The following is a 7829-nucleotide window of genomic DNA, read 5'->3' as shown; positions in this document are numbered from 1 at the left end:
CCGACTCCTGCGATCCAGTTTATACATCAAATGAATTTAATGCATGCTCTGATAATCTACAAAAGGTAAATAAGGGGCTGCCTGCCTTGAGTAGCAATAATTACATACCACAAAATGATGCCGAAAAAAAAAAAAAAATTGCAGAAAGAAGTACTGAAATGTAATGATTTTTCAATATCTCAATATGAGATTCGCTTAATTGTCTGTTAGGGTTGCAGACTTCAATCTTCCATTCGCAACTCCACATGCGGTAGAACCTTTACTCTATTCTATTCTATTCTGCTAATGAATGTGTGACAATTTTACGTCTATGTGGCATAATAAATTTATCAAATATTTTCAGGTAGTCTTATTTAATTATATTGTTTATTATTAAAATTTTTTTTTATATAAATATTTTAAATATTCAATTAATAATTCATAGAGTGCGGCAGAACATGATTTATGCCCGATTTGCTTAAAAATACGTAAGCCGCATTGTTTGAATATTTTTCATAATTGAAGTTGAAACTATTTTGTATTCATTTTAATGCTTTCTGGTCTTCTGCACATTTGCGTAGAACCTAGTAGCGAGCATTATAAGCCCCCTGAAAGAAGCCGCCTTAAGCTTTTTGTTTTTCTTTGGTTTCCAGTAGATTTTGTATTGTTCACTTGGTTCATTCTTTCAACCTCAGTTTAATAGCACGAAAAAGTGGTTTAAATCCGTTTTGATGTTCGCATAAATACGGCTTAAGTTGCCCTTTTTACAACCAAAAAGCTACTGTCTTTTGTTGGCATTGTTTTCTACATAAATTAAAGGTTTTGTTAAATAAAAATAAAAATAAAGATAAAAATTATGACGCGGGTGTGTGTATAATGAATTATAAGAAGTTAAGATTCTGACAGTAAGCAACATTTTTTTTTTAATTTAAAATAGTAAAAGTGGAAGTATTAAGTAGTAAAAAATGGTTTTGTAAACAAATAACCAAGAATTTAGTAAGCAGATTAGTTTTTATTAAGTTTTTTAATAAATAAATATCGAATAATTTTTTTTTGTTGCTCTTTTTTATATACTAATAATTTTTATACAAAGCTGTTATATGTGATACTACTAAATTTCTCACTTTACATCCTTAAGCTCTTTGACATTTGTTGTAATAGTTATGTAGTTTTCATGGACTCGTACGATTGCAATATCAATATTTTTTCATGAGATTTGACTTTATTATCTTCTGAGATATCAAAAGTTTAATTCAAAACTGGAAATATGAACAACAAACGTTTTTTGCAGCTTTGTCTCGTTCAATTTAAGCATGCGAAGTCATTGGTTCAGATTTGACACGTCACAGTTCTTAGCCTGTCACTTTTAGTCCAACAATTATATAGCGAATTATTAAACCAACGATATCCAAAGATCATTGATGATTTGTATTTGACTCAAAACAGCTGTATAGTTAGCCAAAGAGTATATAGCTATTTTAATTATTAAAAAAAAAACATAAGGGTCATTTTAAGTATATAGTTATATGAAGAATGGTCACGTCAGTTATACTATCTTTCATGACGATAGCGGTATGTTATTTATACAGTCACATCTTATTTTGCAAGTTTATACTACCATAACATTAAAAAAAATGATATAGCTAGGTTGAAAAAGTGGAAGGAGACATAAATCCTCCTCAATTATATAAGAAAGTCGCATGCTTGATTCCAAATTCCTTGTAACAGTGGGTAGAAGAATGGTCATAAAGAATCAGCCAGGTGCATTGAGAAAAGCAAGTCTCTGGCTAAAAGTAATGTTGGAAATATCACCGAGTGTGTTAAAGAATAGCGCGCACAATAGCTTAAGTCTGATTCTACACAAACCAGGATATATAGACAACAGGTGGTCAGATGTCTTTCAGATGTGGTCAGATGTATCTCTACATTTGAAGTAAATAGGCAATGACCTGAATATTGAGGAAGTTTGAGCTCACTATTGCTGGCGGCAGCAGGAATTGAAACGGAAGGTTCTATAGAAGAGGCGCAAAGTCTAGCTTGCTTATCTGTATGGTATTTATAAGTTGAAAAAAGGTCACGACAAAAGATTTGCCTGGCAAGAAAAAGAAATCAGACCCTTTCCACGTTTTGCTTTTTTGTAGCAAGTCCATTAGGAGAGGTCCCCTGTTTCACTTCATTCCTGTATTTTCACAGTAAAATAATACAGCTGTGGATATGTCATTAATAAAATTATCTGCTGTTAAAAGAAGTCACATAAATTTTAAAAGCTTATCGACAATATTTATATTATATCCAGTAGTCTATGAAATTAAAGTGCATTACATTGAAAGAATATTTCATTAAAATTATAAATAATTATTTGATGTGTAGTAAGTTACAATACTTGTTCTATATATAAAATTTAAGTAATAGTGGTTTTATATTTCTAAATTAAATTATGACGAAAAGAGCTCCCATTTTAAAACAAGTTATGAGAATGATTCCTGGAGACGTTACTGCAGAGCGGATAGTAGAAAAAATGGCGGAAATAGGAGAGGTACAGTCCTGTAATAATATTTATACTTATATATGCATTTAGATAATGTTCTGTTTTATTAATTTGTCATAATCATAATGGATACTTAGTTCGGTAAAACTCGGAAATAATATTTAAATTATAATTGTTTCTATATAATGGGCAGACACATCATATTGCTTACTTGTTCTTTAAAAAATATTGTTTTTAAAAATCTATCTTCTTATGTAATTAATTCATATTAACTGAAAGTTATTACTTATTCTGTCAAAACATACGGAGCTTATATATTCAAGATTATTACAAAAATGTAAAATATATATGTTATGTATTTACCGCCGACTTTTTGAATATATTTTCTATTTTTAGTTTTAAAAACAATTCTTCTTCCATAGCTTAATAGTCCACTATCTATATAGTTCTTTTATACGTTGCCAAGATTTCACCTATACATATCTTCAACTGCTCTCTTTTGATAGGCACTTTGGTTATATGCATCAATAATCGTTGCCTTGTTTAAAAAAGCAGGGTTCTAAAATTTAATTCTTAACTGATTCAATCATTAAGAAAACTATTTAAGCAGTGACCGGAGACACATTCTACATTACCAAACAAAATGTACTGTTATATTTTTTTGTAGAGGAGACTACGAGTACAATACAATATTCTTTTGCGCTCTTTATAATGTTCGTAAAAAGATCGCCACAAAGTGCATTTTGTTCTTAGAACGACTCTTAAAAAGTGCACTATGGTATACTCGTGGTACCCTAAAGAACACTAACAAGAACACTAAAAAAATGTGATATTAAAACTAGTGAACTATTTAGTGTGTCCGACATGTCACCTTTATTTTTAGTGTACTGTTTTTTTTTTTGCGTGCGCTAAGAGTTATTTGATATGTTATGGTCATGGGCAGTACGCCTTGATGGTGTACTATTTTTGGTTCATTACATTTTGAACAAATCAATTAGTAGAATAATTTTATCTGTAGTTTTAATTAAACTAAGTAAGTAAAGCAAACCTGTGGAACTGCTCTCTCTCACTTAATGTTTTTTTTAAAATGTTTATTTTAATATTATAATCTTTTTATTTAAAAGAAGAAGTAAATGGAATAATAAGCTGTTGTAAAATATTATATAGGTGCCACCAGAATTGGTTAAGGAAGCGGTTATGGAAACTTTAAATGTTGGGAGAACATGTGGGTTTCTAGAATATGACAAAAACACTCAAAGCTACGCTGTTCCCGTAGTTGACTTCCACACAGTTCATAAAAATCGCACTAAAAATAAAAAGAAAAGAAAAAAGAAAATATTGACTTCCGAAGTGTCTCAATAAATAAAAAGAAAACTATAAAAGGTTGATTAAGTATACCTTTTCAAGAAAAGTTCCACTAAAAATCCACGACATGGTAAGTGGCAAGTTATTTTGATTTTTTAACATATTTACGTGTAATAAGTGATAAATAATGAAAATAATACCTGAATATAGAAACAGTGAGTCTATAAAAAAATATGTACTAAAAAAATTAATGATTAAAAAAATATTTTCATATCACATTTATAAACTAAACTAGTCAAGAAATTCTGATTTATCTTAGACTGTGTCCAAAATGCCACATAACGAAAGAGAAAAACGTACTCGTAAATAAAATGTGCTTTCAGGAAACAGTTACAAGTTAAGATTTTTGGCGTAAGAGAGAAGTTCATCTTAAATAACTCCCTGCCAATCCTACTAAACACACAGCAAAACCTTTCTGGCCATCAATCTTGAATTCGTTACAGCTTACAGCTGGCACACCGCTTTTTTGTGGTAGGCTCAAAACATAAAACCTTTCTAAGCTTTTCGCAGAGAAGTTTTTCTTCAGAAGACCCACAGTTAGTTCATTGCTATCCTGGCTTTGCCTTTCTACGTACCATTCTTTTACAAAAATATTTCGCAGTTCCGGATAAATAAAGTAGTTTGATTTATAACACAAAGCTCTGAGTATATTTTTCAATGTAATTGATTGATACCTTTGCAGTATTAATACCACTTCCAGTGTCAAATAGTTATATGTCAAGACACGTTTCACCATAACTCTGTATAGCAGTACCATATTTCCCAAACGTAGCTGCAAATTTGGCCCATGTTGCAAAAAATTTTTTTTCATATTTTAAGCTACTTGTAGCTGCTTGATTTTTATATGGTTCCTCCAGCTAAGCCTGCAGTTCACATGTATTACAGATATTTCACATAGTGGATTGCAACATTGTTAGGATTAACTCAGTGACAGGTTTCTCTATTGATAATGTAGGTAACTTGCTCATACTTTTGTGCAATCTTTTTATTAAATTTTTTTATACAAAATGACTTAATAATTTTTCGAAACCAATTAATCATTTTTATTAATTTTTAATAATCTTTAACATAATAAACTTAACTTAAAAACTTTAGTTATGGGCAAGTCATTATACCTATATGTACTCTTCTAAGCATTTTTCGTATCTTGAGTATGTATGTTATATATATATAAACAAAAATATTATATAGAAGAAAACGCAATAAAAAGTTGTTAATTGCAAAAATTTTTATCACAAATTGAAATAATTATAAATATTTTTTATGTTTTTGTATAATTAATATTTGCAGGTTAGAAAATATCTCATATGAGAATTAAAATCGTGATCAAAATATGTAAATAAAATAAAATATACGTGTTCTTATCATAACATTTAGCAGTACTAGTGAAAAGTTAAAAGCTCAATAATTAAAGAACGATTCACAAGTAAGTTATGAAGCACTTTTTTATCAATAAATATTTAAATATTTAAATACAATATATAAATATTTAACTTTATTTTTTTTCTAGTACTGCAATTATAAAGTATACCACCGCAACGTTAATAAACACAACGGGAATCAGCATTTCATCCATAAAGTAACATTTCACCTATAAAAATTCATTTTATTAGGATATATTTTTTACTTAACTTAAGTAGGAATAATTTTAGTAACATCAATATTAATATTAATTAAATTTCCAAACAATTGGCGAAACTAAACTAATATTATGCCAACATAACTATCTTATACATAAATATTATAAATAAACTTTTATTCAAAAAAAATAAACAAAGTCTTTCTTAAATAATAAATTTCATATTTTTTCAATAAGCTTGATGAAAGTTAAATTACAGTAAATAATACAACGTCCACTTATATCATATATAACTTAGATAATATCCATAGGGTAGTTTTTTTTTTTTTGACAGTAGGTGGATGCATCGAAAGCCACTGTGTGAGACTAGAACCCACTAAACCACCTCTTAGGAATGAATGGAGAAGATTTCCACAGCATCGCTTCTCGGCCTTATGGCTAAAATCAAAATAAAGTATCTGTTCTTATCAGCTTAGCATCTGATAGATCCTCCATCGGAGGACAACCAATAGGAAAAACACAAGTCCATTTATTTACATATAACTTTTACAGTAGCATCAAAAGGTTTCTATTACCGTTTATATATCTTTATATATAATATCACCATTTAAGAGTTGGAAAAATGACTGTTGCATGATATAAGGGATTAGAAGTGATATAATGTTTAAGTATTGGAAAAACCGGCACTAGAAATTGTTTCGAGATAAAAGGTTTATAATGATCATAGAGATTCAATGAGTATATATGATTGTATGATATATATAGACTTTCATGGCTTCCAAAGCGATTTTGAAATTTATAAAAAGTTATAAATTTTTTGTTTAGAAAGAGTGAGGGGACTTTGATCATTTACTAATTGTCTAACAGAGTATAGTGTGAGGAACGAAAATATCATGTAAGTATTTGTTTTCAAAATAAAAGTATAAAAATGATATATATTGAGGTATATTCAATAGTTCTCTTTAAATCAAAGTAATCATAAGATGTAAAGTTGAATATTAAAAAAAAAAATAGAAAATTATATATAAATTTTTTATTTAAAAGTTTAGTTCAAAATACCATATTGTTCTTTCCGTTTTCAAAATTTTGGTTTAGATTTTTAAATTTAAAATATGGAATCAGTTAGGGGAGCTGTTATTCTTCGCATATTAAAAAACTCAACTAAGATTCATACCAAAGAAAGTATTATAAATGATGTTGCAATTTTAGCAGGTGTAAGTACCTCATTTTTAATTCTCTATTATCTGAAAAATGATAAAATCGATTGAGTGATGCCATTAAAACCACCATTTAGAAATATAAGTAATTTTGAGAAACTCATTTTATTATAATATATATATATTATATATGTATTGTATATATTATATATAACATATTATAATATAATACGATGTACTAATCACAACTGTAAATTTATCTAAGCCGAAACGATACTTTTTGTATAAGGTGGACAGTTAAACTGGTAAGTGTGCTTTTGAGGTCGGTGTACACGAAGGTGGTGTTTTAGATGGTATATTTAATATGAAGAATGGAGTTAAGTTTTATAAAGACCAATGCATTATGGTACTTGATCTAGGAGACAAGTTGATTTGGCATGCTTCTGATATCAACATTAATCATTGAGGTATAAAAACCTCTTTGATTAAACCTCTATGATATATGGCAAAAATTTTAAATAGAATGTGTTTAGTTTTTCATGAGAAGTAGAACCATAAAAGAGACTTGTGGAGGTATTAAACTCAGTAGTAAAACAGGTATGTGCTTGAAACTATTTGAAGGAGTTGCAATATCGGAAGTGAATACTCCAATTTCTTCGTCAGCTAAGCGGTGAAAGAGGCATGAAGTAATTCTAAGTCTCCATTACGTAGAAATTAGAACACATAGTAATATAGGGACACCAAATCAGCAGATCTTGAGAAGCAACCATTAAGCTGACTATTATACCATCTAGGGACATTTGTACTGTGACTTGGTGTGAACGTAAACAAATAGTTTATGTGGTTAGTGTTGCTATTTAATTAATTATTGAGTGAGATTCAGTTTATGTGCAAACTGTTGCTGGGTTTAGTTGACTTTTTAGAGTACTGAGAGTGGCATTCCATAATATTATATACAATCAAAGGGGAATTAACTTAACTATTTATTTTACATATTTTTAAATAAAGTTTTTCATATTTCATGAAAATTACCATATCAGGCAGAACCAGAGACAGTAACTGAAGCTGTTGAAAAGACATTACATACAGGCGTGCTTGCTGGATTCTTATTATTAAAGGACAATGCTTATGACATTCCTCCTCTGCCCGACTTACAAAAAGCATTATATCAATTACACTACAATCTTTGGATGTCAAAAAAGAAATAGAATTTGTCGTTAATTTATATTTCATTGGCAGGATAATGTCTGAATATGACGTC

General features: G+C 29.0%; 1 pseudogene; it reads left to right on the top strand.

Moving 5' to 3' along the window:
- Positions 1-5829: 5829 nt before the first annotated feature.
- LOC119673653 lies at positions 5830-5959 on the top strand (annotated as a pseudogene).
- Positions 5960-7829: the final 1870 nt, after the last annotated feature.

Source organism: Teleopsis dalmanni, chromosome 1 (genome assembly GCF_002237135.1).
Source record: "Teleopsis dalmanni isolate 2A chromosome 1, ASM223713v2, whole genome shotgun sequence".
Lineage (NCBI taxonomy): Eukaryota > Metazoa > Arthropoda > Insecta > Diptera > Diopsidae > Teleopsis > Teleopsis dalmanni.
The sequence above is the reverse complement of the archived record's forward strand: the minus strand, read 5'-3'. Positions and strand labels throughout refer to the sequence as shown.